The sequence below is a fragment of the Coenobita brevimanus genome, chromosome 13 (assembly GCF_032717465.1).
Source record: "Coenobita brevimanus isolate Jiangsu-jjx chromosome 13, ASM3271746v2, whole genome shotgun sequence".
Classification (NCBI taxonomy): Eukaryota; Metazoa; Arthropoda; class Malacostraca; order Decapoda; family Coenobitidae; genus Coenobita; species Coenobita brevimanus.
The window spans coordinates 7,834,203-7,847,307 of NC_136966.1; the positions used below are offsets into that span (position 1 = coordinate 7,834,203).

General features: G+C 43.4%; 1 pseudogene; it reads right to left on the reverse strand.

Annotated features, from left to right (window-relative positions):
• Positions 1-88: 88 nt before the first annotated feature.
• LOC145414781 (uncharacterized) lies at positions 89-11,928 on the reverse strand (annotated as a pseudogene).
• Between the last annotated feature and the right edge of the window lie 1,177 nt (positions 11,929-13,105).

The following is a 13,105-nucleotide window of genomic DNA, read 5'->3' on the forward strand; positions in this document are numbered from 1 at the left end:
CTATTTTCCTTTTCAATTTATCATATAAAACTGGAATTTTTTACAACACAGGTCACTGCAGAACACATCATTAGGAATGCCCATAACACTAATCATAACGACTGGCAGCATGATTACGTTCCAGCGCAACAATGAGTCTCACTGAGCGTCTTCGGCTGTTGTCTAGAGCGATATTATCCAACACCCTGCCTCTGCGGGGTCTGCTCTCACACTGATCCCTTGCTATGAGCGACTGAAAGGTGAGACCCACACAGGCAGACAGGGTAGCCGAGAGGGGAACAGAGGTAGGGGAAGGGGAGGGGGGAAAGAGATAAGCAAGACGAGGGGGAGGAGGTAAGGGGCAGTGAGGGACAAAACAGGGAGGAGGGGAAAGAGAGAAGTAGGGAGGAGGAGTAAAAAAGAGAAGGGAGGGTGGGTAAAAAAATGGAGAGGGGAGAAGGGGAGGAGGGGTAAAAAAAGGAAGAGGAGGGATAAAAAATGAGATAGAAGGGAAGGAGGAAGAGAATAGGAATGGGAGATGAGAAGAGTGGGAGGTCGAGAAGCGGGAAGTAGCAAGAAAGGGAGAAAGTGGAATCGGAATGACTTTCGAGGGGGAAAAAATGATCAGGATGAAAAGAATAGGGAGAGAATCAGTATAAAACTAGAGACTTGGAAGATGATAAGATGAGACTTGGGAAAGCGGATGAAATAGTAGATAAATGGAGAAATGGGAGTAGAGAAGAGGTAAGGAGAACGAGAAGGGAGCAGGGGGACGGGGTTGGGGAAGTGGGAGTACTAAGCAGGGACATGGAGAGAGGGGACAAAAGAGAACTAGCGAATGGAGAGTGTCAGCAGCGAGGAGAGGTAGGAAAGTAGGGAAACAAGTGAATGAAAGTCACGAATCAGTGATGGAAGAGAGGTAAAGGAGGCCTAGAAGGGAGGGGAGACGCTGGGAGAGAGGGAAGTGGGATGGAAATACGAGGAATTGACAGAAAGGGAAAGGGGAAGGTGAGTGGGGACTGTAGAAGGGAACTATGAGAAGGAGGGACTGTAGGAATGCCAGAAAAAGAAGGGGGGGGGAAGGAGGGGACTGGAATCAGGAGAGGTATAGTTGGGAAGGAGGCGTCGGCAAGGGAAGTGGAAGGAAGAGGAGGAGAACGGGAGGGGGAACAGTGGGGGAGGAGTAGGTGGGCGAGGACTACAAAATGCGGGGCTTATAGTGACTGGAAGACGGGTGACAGTCCTGTGGACAGAGTGACGAAGTAGATGTGTGTGTGTGTGTGTGTGTGTGTGTGTGTGTGTGTGTGTGTGTGTGTGTGTGTGTGTGTGTGTGTGTGTGTGTGTGTGTGTGTGTGTGTGTGTGTGTGTGTGTGTGCAGTTTTTTACGACGTCTTATAGTCGCTTTGGCGGTGGCATACAATTATGTAATGTATTCGTGCCTTAGCCGTTTCGCTGCCGTATACTGTATGTACCGTGCGTTTGTGTTGTATTCAGACCAATGCCAGATGACTTGTATTCAGTTAAAAGGATATAAACTAACAATTGGCAGCATTTTCTCGCTGCTGTGGGAGTACTGTGTTACTGTATTCATACGGTACTATACCTCTCTCTCTCTCTCTCTCTCTCTCTCTCTCTCTCTCTCTCTCTCTCTCTCTGTTACATACTGCTGTAATGTACGTGTATATTGTTATTACACCGACCATGAACTTTAAGAAATGATGCTTGATGCTGGGTACAACAAGTTTCGGTTCCTCTGCCTATTAGTATCATTTGTCATAGCAAGGGACTGAGTATCTTGACCCTAATGGTCGTATTAAACTGGCTTAGAAAAGCCTAAACACGTGTTCCTTAGAGGTTTATTGTGTGTACTGCTTTCCCTTGCATACTATTTATATCATTTTTTATCTCGCCATATAATACATCAATAACACACAGTAAGATGTTAATAGCGATGTGTAGAATAAACTACTGAGGAGGAGATGCTACGAATTCTCCTCAGTAACGTATGATAAGGCACTAAGACCTCTACTGTAGCTTGAGTAAGCTGTATTAACCTTATCTAATAAATCGGTGTTTATTTCTCTGATAACACAAGAGGCAAAAAATATCCAAAACATCCACTTTATGAGAAACTGATTAACTAAACATAATGCACATCCATTGAATACACAGATTCGTGTTATTAAATTATTTTTATTACTACGGAATATAGTATTAGCAGAACAATTTAACTCAAGTATAAATTGCTTATGTAATTCCCAACAAGGATAATCTCTTTAGCGATCAATTCATACTTTTAATCGTTTCACTTCTATGACACTTTTTTCGCGGTTTATTTATCTCAGGCCACCATCAGACGATATCATTGCCCTAACTAACCTGATGAAGATCCCTGACCCCTTTCAGCTAGGTTGATGGCCTAGTACTGCGGGAGTGAAAGGTTTATCACCTCCGCCAAGGAAGTTATGCTTATGCCGGGGTTGGTTGGTTTGTCTGTTTGTCTGTTAGCAAGATTCCTCAAAAAGTTATGACCGGATTTTGCTGTTTTTTTTTTTTTTTTTTTTTTTTTTTTTTTTTTTGTAGAGGTAGGGTATGGCCCAAGGAGTAATTAGATTTTGGTGGTGATCCGACTCTTCATCCGGATCCAGGATTTTTATTTTATTGTTTGTCCGGACAATACCTCCAAAAGTTCTCATTGATTTCCAATGAAATTTGGTGGAAGGGTGGGCCATGGGCCAAGAAAGAATTGATTAAATTTGGGAGCGGATCCGTACCCGGATCTTATGTATCTTTCACAATATCTCCGAAAGTTCTAAGTGCATTTCAATAAAATTTTGTGGAAGAGCATGCCATGGGTCAAGGAACAACTGATTAAATTTGGGGGTGGATCCGGATCCTATGTATTCCACACAATTTTTCCACGCATCCAGATCCGGATGCATTTTAATGGCGCTGGCGGAGGTACGCTGAGTGCTTTCTAGTTTAATTACCTATCAACGAGACTCAGTCTTACCTCATAACTAAGGCTCATCAAATTTCATTCAACCACGACAGTATTCAAGTTGTGGGAGTGGCCCAGTTCCGTTAGGTGAAAACAAAGCCATTAAAGTGAAGGGGTTAATAAAGGCTATATTTAACCCCCAGGATTCTACATGTCTCGCATAAACTGATTAAAATTGTCTGGAGACAGCACTAATAAACTATAAGATATCATGGTAGTGAAGATATTAATGTCACATAATTCCCTACGTTGATAAAAGCAATATCGACCAATAGTTCTTTCTAGTGTCACTTAGTAAATAACGTTCCTCAAAGTATCTTTATATTCAACACTAAAGCTGGTGCAGGAGAGGATCGCCTTCATGTGGTGGCACCAATACAGTCGGATAGAGGAGCTGCTCGGTTATAAAAAGGTCCTTCAACTTCCTATCGCTGGAATGGAAGACGGTGGACTACAGAAGTGCAGTTAAGTCTTCAGTTCACCGGATGATTGTTTCACAGTAGCCTGGGGCCACAAGAACAAGATCATGAACGACAACAACAAAGGCAATAGCAAAATCCATTGCATTATCTGTTGACTAGTTAATTAGTAATAAAAACTTTCACTAAAATATGTCAAGAATTTGTTCCGGTATATAAACGACCATCCACAGGCAAGATGAAATAAGCAATATAATACCGCCAGGTAACGATTACAGTTAAGGTAATTGTCTTATCAGAAGTTTAGTTTATGACTGAACCATCTAAGGTACATATTTACCTATTTTTTCGATCAAGTATATTGATTTTAACTTCCATCAACCCCTCCCCCTCTCCCCAAAAAAATCCGTTTCCTGATCACAAACTTGCGATCTTTTTGTGTACTTGTTGGTATGTGAATGCTATAAATTATGTCATGCTGTATTATACTGAAGAAAACGAGGGAACACTTGGAGGGGGGGGGGCAAAGTGTGGGCGTTGGCGTCTTCCGTTTTATTTTTGTTACAAGTGGACGATTTCATTTTGAGTGGGAGTGACTTTCGAAGTAGAAGGATTGGGTAAAACCCTTCAGCATGCCTTTCCTCTGAATAAAATAATCTGAAATAAAAGCAAACTGACAAAAGACGTCACGGGGATGTAAGGGGTTGCATACACATGTGTCTGTCAAACTGCATGACCTCGTGGATGAAACCACCTTCCAAAAATACAGGTAAAGAAAACTGATAACTATTAGGAGTAACACTTCACGTCTGATTTTGTCTATTTAGAAAAGATCAGTAAGGAACCTAACAAACAAAACAATATAGCAAACTTAACAAAACCTGAATTAACTCACGGGGGCAGCATTGTTTCGGAAAATTAACAAATAAATTTGTATTTAGGTAACACCAACCTGGCTGAGCAGCGACGAGGCTGAGGCACACGAACAAAACAAATACATCCATGGCTCCTCGACCAACTACTCCACGCACTCTCACTCTCGCACTCACTGCCGCCGGAATCACAGTAATATTGGCAGCTCTCATCTTCTGTTCTCATCATGAAGCACAGCTCACTGGGGACCTATTTTCAGTTTCTACAGCAGCAGTGCAAGTACTGAAGTGAGTCGGGTTATGTGGCTATTTTCCTTTTCAATTTCTCATATAAAATTGGAATTTTTTACAACACAGGTCACCGCAGAACACATCATTAGGAATGCCCATAACACTAATTATAACGACTGGCAGCATGACAACGTTCCAGCGCAAGAACGAGTCTCAGTGAACGTCTTCGGCTGTGGTCTAGAGCGTAAAGATCAGCCATCCTGCCTCTGCCGGGTCTGCTCTCACACTGATCCCCTGCTATGAGCGACTGAACGGTGAGACCCACACAGGCAGACAGGGTGGCCGAGAGGGGAACAGAGGTAGGGGGGGAAGGAACGAGGAGGAGAGGGGGAGGAGGTAAGAAGCAGTGAAGGACAAAAGAAAACAGGGAGTAGGGAAAAGTGAGTAATGGGGAAGGAGAGGGGGGAAAGGAGGAGCAAAACGGAGAGGAGGTGGGGTAAAATAGGAAAGAAAAGGGGGGATAACAAGGGAGAGAGGAGGAGGGAAGGAGGGAGAGAATAGGAATGAGAGATGAGAAGAGTGGGAGGTCGAGAGGGGGGAAGAAGCAGGCGAGGAAGTGGAATCGGAATGACTGTCAAGGGGAAAAACTGATCAGGATGGAAGGAATAGGGAGAGTCAGTCTAAAACTAGAGATTTGGAGAATGGTAAGACGAGACTTGGGAAAACGGATGAACTAGTAGATGAATGGGTAAATGGGAGTAGGGGAGAGGTAAGGAGAACGATAAAGGAACAAGGGGGACGGGGTTAGGGAAGTGGGAGTACTAAGCAGGGACATGGAGAGAGGGAACAGAGGAGGAGAACTAGAGAATGGGGAGTGTCAGCAGCGAGGAGAGACAGGAAAGTATAGGGGTGCAAATGAATGAATGCAAAGAATCAGTGATGGAAGAGAGGTAAAGGAGGACGAAAAGTGAAGGGAAACGCTAGGAGGGGGGAAATGGGAAGGAAATACGAGGAATTGACAGAAGGGAAAAGGGGGAGGTGAGTGGGGATTGTAGAAGGGAACTAAGAGAAAGAGGCAAAGTAGGGATGCCAGAAAAAGAAGGGAGGGGAGAGGGGAATGGAATCAGGAGAGGAAACTGAGAAGAAGCTGGGAGGAGGGGGGGCAAGGGAAGTGGAAGGAAGAGGAAGAGAAAGGGAGGGGAACAGTGGGGGAGGAGGAGGTGGGCGGGGACTACAAAAGGCGGGGCTTGTGATGGCTGGCAGTCTGGCAGGCGGGTAACAGTCGTGTGGACAGATTGAAGAAGCAGATGTGTGTGTGTGTGTGTGTGTGTGTGTGTGTGTGTGTGTGTGTTTTAGGACGTCTTAGTCACTTTGGCTGTGGTATACGATTATGTAATGTATTCCTGCCTTAGCCTTTTCGCTGCTGTATTTGCACTGTACGTAGGGGCTGTATTCAGACTAATGCCACATGATTTGTATTCAATTAAAAGGATATAAACTAACAATTTTCAGCAAACTTTTTCGCTGCTGTGGCATACTGTGTTACTATATTCATACTCTCTCTCTCTCTCTCTCTCTTTCAACAAAACAAAGGACACTTTTCTTGGCGCACCCACCCCAGTCGCATCCACCACACCAGCATATTCCAAGAGCTGTCCCTTGTCTGTGGACACAATCACCAGGCACACATCAAACATACCTCAGACACCCCAGATGCATACCACACTCACCTCAGACACATCCCAGACACGTCCCTGTGGGTGCCGCAAAAATCGCTGAAAGTAAAAGGGTGAAGCTAAAATATCTACGGTTGCAATTGCCACATTTCATCTTTCATAACAGGTATAGCGATCCAGTGAGTGACAGGGACTCACACTGAATTTGGCCGTCCCTCTAGGTGCGGCAAAGCTAACCATGGCCAACAGTGCATGAAAAGTTGAAATCATCACCATCCTGCTCTGATATCACAAATTTTAAACGAGGTGGAAATAAGCCAGATTTAGGGGGAAATTAAACTATAAGAAGTGTTATTGTTATCAACTGAATGCCCTGTGCAGAAATGGGTCTTACAGCCATTCGCACATCAGTTAAATCTTGGACATTGTCGGATTCATCCCACTGGCAATAGCAACCACACGTGTTCCATTTTCATTAACCCTTCTAGTACGAAAACCATGAATAAAATCGTCTGACGGTAACAACCAGGAAAAATAAAAGGCGGCGCTGCATAAACGGCCAAGTCGCTCTCGAAAAAGGAAAGAAAATCCTCATCTTTCCCAACACTCTCGCCCAGGGGCCCCTAAACTCTTCATCTCATCGATCCCCTCTTCCAGTTTCAGATTGTTCATCAACACCCAAGCATTTATTATATGAAAGTAGTTTAATAAATTCTACTCTATTTACTAATCATTTTACGAATAATGATAAGAAAAACAAAAACAGCAACAACAACAATAACAACAGCAATAATAATAATAATAATAATTATTATTATTATTATTATTATAATTATAATACCCCCTGGGGGTAGGGGGGTTTCAAGAATACTCCCCCAGTATCCCTGCTTGTCGTACGAGGCGACTAAAAGGGTTGGTGGTGGGTTAGTGCCCCACCCCGTAAAAAGAACTAACTAAAAAAGCAAATAAAGCGCCTCGGACCCGGACGGACCATACGTTGACGACTAAGGAACGGACAAAGGACATTCTGAGGGTAGGAACGTGGAATGTGAGAGGAGTGAATGATGAAGTGAAAGAGAGAGAGATTGTCAAGGTGCTTGAGGATGCAAAAGTGGATATATGTGGATTGACTGAAACTAAATGGAAAGGTGAAAGGATGAGAGAATGGGAATACGGTGTAGGTATATGTGCGGGAGTCAGTGAGAATGAGAGGGCAAGAGAGGGAGTATGTCTGATGATAAGCAAGAAGTGGAAGGAGAATATAAGAGAGTATGGAACAGTGGGTGCAAGGATTGTATGGGTGAGGATGAAAGTAGGTATACAAGCATGGGCGATTGTATGTGTGTATGCTCCAACAGAGGATCGAGTGGCAAGAGTGAAAGATGAGTTTTGGGCGAGAGTAGAAGCATGTATGGACAAGTTTGAGAGGAGCGAGAGAGTGCTGTTGATTGGAGACATGAATGGCAAAGTTGGGAATGTACGAGTGCATGGAGTGGTTGGTCAGTGGGGTGTGCCAGCTGAAGTAGATGGGAATGGTAGTGCTTTGGTGGACATCTGTGCTGGTAAGGGGTTGGCAATAGCCAACACCTACTTTCGTCATAAGATGATCCACCGGTATACACGGAGAGTAATGAGGAGGATGGATGGTGAACTTGTTGAACGAAAGGCAATGATAGACTACGTGTGTGTGGATGAGCGAATGAGAAGACAAGTGTTGGATGCAAGGGTGTGGAGAGGGTGGGGGAATGGAGTCTCGGACCATCACTTAGTGATGGCCAAGGTAGAGCTGCAAAGAAAGTGGTTGAGGAGGCGAAGGGGAAGACAGGAGGAAGCAGCTCCTGTGAGAAGAGTGGAGAAATTGCAAGATAGTGAGAAAAGGACAGAGTATAAGAGCATAGTGGAAGAAAGATTGGGAAGGTATGAGCTAGAGCAGATGGAAGGGGTGGAAGACGTATGTAAGATATTCACGGAAGAGATAAGCGCAAAGTGTGAGGCGGTTTGTGGAGTGAGGAGGAGATGCAAGGGTGTGCAAGGGACAGCATGGTGGAATGATGAGGTGAAACGAGCTGTGGAACAAAAGAAGAAGGCATATGGTGAATGGTTGGCGAGTAGAGGTAGGGGAGAAGATGAGAGAGAGAAGAGAGAGGTATATGTGAGCAGGAGAAGGGAGGTTAAGAGACTGGTGAAGGAGAGTAAGAAGAAAGTGGATGAAGAGTTTGGGAGGAATCTGAGTGTGAAATGGAGGGAGAGTAAGAAATTGTTTTGGAAGGAGGTAAAGAAAGTAAGGCAGTGTGAAAGGGGAAATAGTAGGGGAGTGAAAGATAGGAATAATAGATTGCTGGTGGAGAAGAGAGAGAAAGTGAGGAGATGGAAGGAGCACTTTGAGGATTTGTTGAATGTAGAGAGTGAGGGCAGTGTGAGTATAAGTGGTTGGGGAATGGCTGGGAGAAGAAGAGATGAGAGGAGGGAGGAAGAGATCAGTAGGTCGGAAGTAGTGGAAGCGATGAAGAAGATTAAGCTGGGAAAGGCCCCAGGAATTGATGGAGTGTGTGGTGAAATGCTTAGGTATGGGGGTGAGATTGTTGTGGAGTGGATATGGAAGTTGTGTAGATTGGCTTGGGAAGAGGGAAGGGTTCCAGAGGACTGGAAATCAGGTATAATTGTTCCTCTGTACAAAGGAAAAGGGGAGAGAGAAGTATGTGGTAACCATAGGGGTATTTGCCTTCTTAGTGTGACTGGTAAAATATATGGTAGAATACTCATTGATAGGGTTAGGCATATGACAGAGGAGCTAGTTGGAGAAGAACAAGGGGGATTTAGGAAGGGAAAAGGGTGTGTAGACCAGATATTTGTTCTAAGATGTTTAGTGGAGAAGTATCTAGAGAAGGGAGGGAAAGTGTATGCTGCCTTCATGGACTTGGAGAAAGCTTATGACAGAATAGATAGGCAAGGTATGTGGAAGGTATTAAGAATATATGGAGTGGAGGGGAAATTGTTAAGTGCTGTGAAGAGTATGTATGAGGGAGCTAGGGCTACGGTGCGAGTGGATGGTGAGCTGAGTGAGTTCTTTGATCTCAATGTGGGACTGAAACAGGGGTGTGTAATGTCTCCATGGCTGTTTAATATATATATGGATGGGGTTGTAAAGGAGGTTCAAGGTAGGGCAGTGGATGTGGGGGTGGCCCTAATGAATGAGGGTGAGATTTGGAAGCTTTCGGTGTTGCTGTTTGCTGATGATACAGTATTGTTGAGTGAAGATGAATGGGAGTTGCAAGGTTTGGTGAATGAATTTGGGACAGTGTGTAGGAGGAGGAAGCTGAAAGTTAATGTAAACAAAAGTAAAGTTATGGTGTTTGAGAGGAATGAAGTCACAGAGTGTGCAGTGAGGTTGGATGGTGAGGATATGGAGAATGTGAGTGTATTCAAGTACTTGGGTAGTGTGATGAGTAAGGATGGAACTTTGGGGGATGAAGTAAATGAAAGGGTACAACAGGGAAGGATGGTTGTTGGTACACTGAAAGCAGTGATGAGAAATAGGGAGGTGAGTATGGAAGTTAAGAAGTCACTGCATGATGGTATTGTGATCCCTACCCTGACGTATGGAAGCGAGGCGTGGACCTTGCAAGAAGGGAACAAGTCAAGAGTGAGAGCAGTGGAAATAAGTTACTTGAGAGGAGCATGTGGAGTGACGTGGAGGGACAGGTTGACGAATGAAGAAGTGAAGGAACGTTGTGGGGTAGATGTGGATGTGGTTGAGAAGATTAGGAGAAATACACTGAGGTGGTTTGGACATGTGGAGAGGATGGAGAATGAAAGACTGACTAAGAGGGTGTATGTAGGTGAGGTGGAGGGAGGGAGAGGGAGGGGTAGACCGAGGATGAGGTGGAGGGATGGAGTCGAGAGGTATATGAGGAAGGGGGGGGTGAGTTGGGGGGAGGGGAGTCAAATGGTGGGTGACGGAGTGACTTGGAGGCGTTTTGTCTGCGGCCACCCTTTGCGGGATTAGGGCGTCGGGCTATAGATAGATAGATAGATAATAATAATAATAATAATAATAATAATAATAGTATGATTTCATAAAATTAAGTGATGTTTAAAATATAATAAATCAAAGATTTAACATACCCATTTTTAGTGAAATAGTTGGTATCATTAATGGGAGCTGCGTCTGGTGAATGTTAACAAGGGCACTGATATTTGGCTGAAGACTGGTGAGTTTTAGTCATAAGTCACCATGCTTCTCCAGGTTCAGTCTGCTCCTCTGTTTTGTTAAAAGTGAATTTGCATGGTTAAAATTATCTTCAACCACAAAGCCGATGGTATTTAGCTACAATATTTACGTTGCTCCAATAGTTACTTAGGCGTTTACTTCTGAACAACTCTTTTGTTTCGAGGTCCATGGTAATTTCTATAAGTTCTTCCTGTAAATGTGAGTCAGTGTCTGCATTTTCTATTTCCAAGTCAAAAAGTGTAAGAATCCAGTCAGACACGTGCATTTTCTCCAGGTCCTCAAAGTTTACCGGTACTTAAAAGTCTTCTCTCAATTTTTCAAGGTGCTTTGTGTATGTCTCCAGGTCGCTATCCGAAATGTTTTCACTTTCTTCCAATTGCCGTAGGTTTCAAAAGTACAGTACTGAAAATTTCTACGTGCCACTGGCCTTAATAATCGTAATACATTTACCCTGCAGACGTTTCTGGAAATCTTTAAATTTGAATATAGGTCTGCCAAATATAACAGATAATTCCTACACTTTTCAACTCTTCACATAGTGATGGGTTTACATCTGTTAGAAACTGCACAGCTGAGTGTATAAGTCTACAAGTCTTCGCAAGCTATCACTCCTACAGAGCCACCTTATCTCAGTGTGCAAAAGTAGTCGGTTCAAAGTTTCATCATTCTTTTCACATAGCATTGTAAACAATTGCGAGTTGAATGGATGTGCTTTAATTTTAGTAATTGTTCTGATACACACTTTCAAGGCATCATACAGACCACTGAGTTTCTTGACTACAAGATGGTGTCTGTGTAATACACAGTGAATAGTACGTACATCAGGTACCATTTCCTTGAAGAAAGTGGCAAATCCTCTGTAGCGGCCGACCATTCCTGGTGCACCATCAGTAGCCACTGCAGTAATATTGCTAATGGGTATACTGTGCTTCTCCAAACGCTCCTCCAAACACCGAATAATTGTCTCACCTTTTGCATCAGCTTTACGATACCTGGCAAACAAAAATTCGTCAACAATGCACTTTTGAGCTGGACTGTAATACCTCACATAGGCCATAAGAATATTTGAACAGCCGAAAGTTGACTCATCGAGGTGAAGAGAAAACTTGGAATGTTGAAGCTAAGATGTCAAAGTTTTTTTTTCCACATCATCGGCCATCTCATCAGTTCGTCGTTGCACTGTATTGGCACATAATGGCAGGCATTTTAGGACAGGTTGAGAGTCTTTCTTCATAACAGGTTCAGTCACCTTTTTAACTGTTAGAATTATGATCTACTGTATGCGATTTTCCTTTCTTTGCTATGGTGAGGGAGATACTGTAGGATGCCTTCAGTTCTTCATTATCAACACTGGCAGGTGTTGTGAAAAAATGTCTTTACAAATGGTTCATTTCTTCAGTGCCTTGAAATAATGAAAACCTTTATTTTCCTTGTCAGAGAGAACTCTTTCAAGGGGGTCTTTCATCTTCGAAGGTTTCATGGCATCATTACTGAAAGTCTTTTCAAATGATAAGCATATGTGCAGTGTTTAATTGGTAACTGAAGTGATGACAACAAATTTCAAATGTTCTTGTGAATATTGTCGGCATCTCCTCTTGGTATCAGCATCTGCCATTATGTTTGTCAGTAACTGCACAACACTCACTTCACTGATACCACTCCTATTGCTGGTGGTGATGGAAATGTACTGGCTCTCCACAGTACAGAGTCTGGGTTCGTATGTGATGGGGGGAGTACGCTCAGCAAGCGAGGTAAACAGCAATACTAAACCTACATGCATCCTTCCTGGGACTGGGGAAATGAGAGAGGCAAGGGAGAGGGTGGGAGGTACGAGGGGAGGGTACAGATATACAGGAATAGGACGAGACAAGAGTAATGAAGATCTCATGTGTATATTTAAGACACTTAATATGTTTATCCAGTATTAGTAAAAATAATTCACCTAGCTAAAGAAACTCAAAGTAATTCATCGATGTGAAAGAGACGTTATAATGGTGTCGTCATGTAATGTGGTTCTGCATAACAGATAATTTATCATTTTGTTTCAGTAAAACTAATCTAATATGCATGACAAAAAGTAATAATACATAAATCGTGTCGCAATAATTCGTAATTCATTGCATGATATTGCATGTGGCTACTTAATTCAAATTTCTCATCTGAATTTCAGCTTTCGACCCCAGTAGATTTACTGAGCCCCAATCGAGCCTCCATCATTCACTGGCACCCTACTGACCCCCAACCAATTATTGTCCCATTGGATGGTCCCATCGATCCCTGGGGGAAGATACTGACCATTTTAGGGACCCCTGATGTACAGTAGGTAGTCCTGAAGGTGAAGATGATTTTCGTTGTACTAACTTAAGTTAGTGGAGAAGGAAGTAAAGGAGAAGGCAGTAAAGGAGATGAAAACAGGGAAAGCTGCAGGTATGGATGGGTGTGCTGTGGAATGCCTGAAGGGTGGGGGAGTGATTATTGTTGACTGGTTAGTAAGATTGTTGAATGTGTGCTTTGAGAAAGGTATGGTGCCAATTGACTGGGCAAGTGCTTGTGTGGTCCCGTTGTATAAAGGCAAGGGTGATAAGTATGAATGTACTAGCTTTAGGGATATAAGTCTGTTGAGTGTTGTAGGTAAGGTGTATGGTAGAGTGTTAATTATGAGAGTTAGAGAGGGTACAGAGGGAGTGATTAGTGAT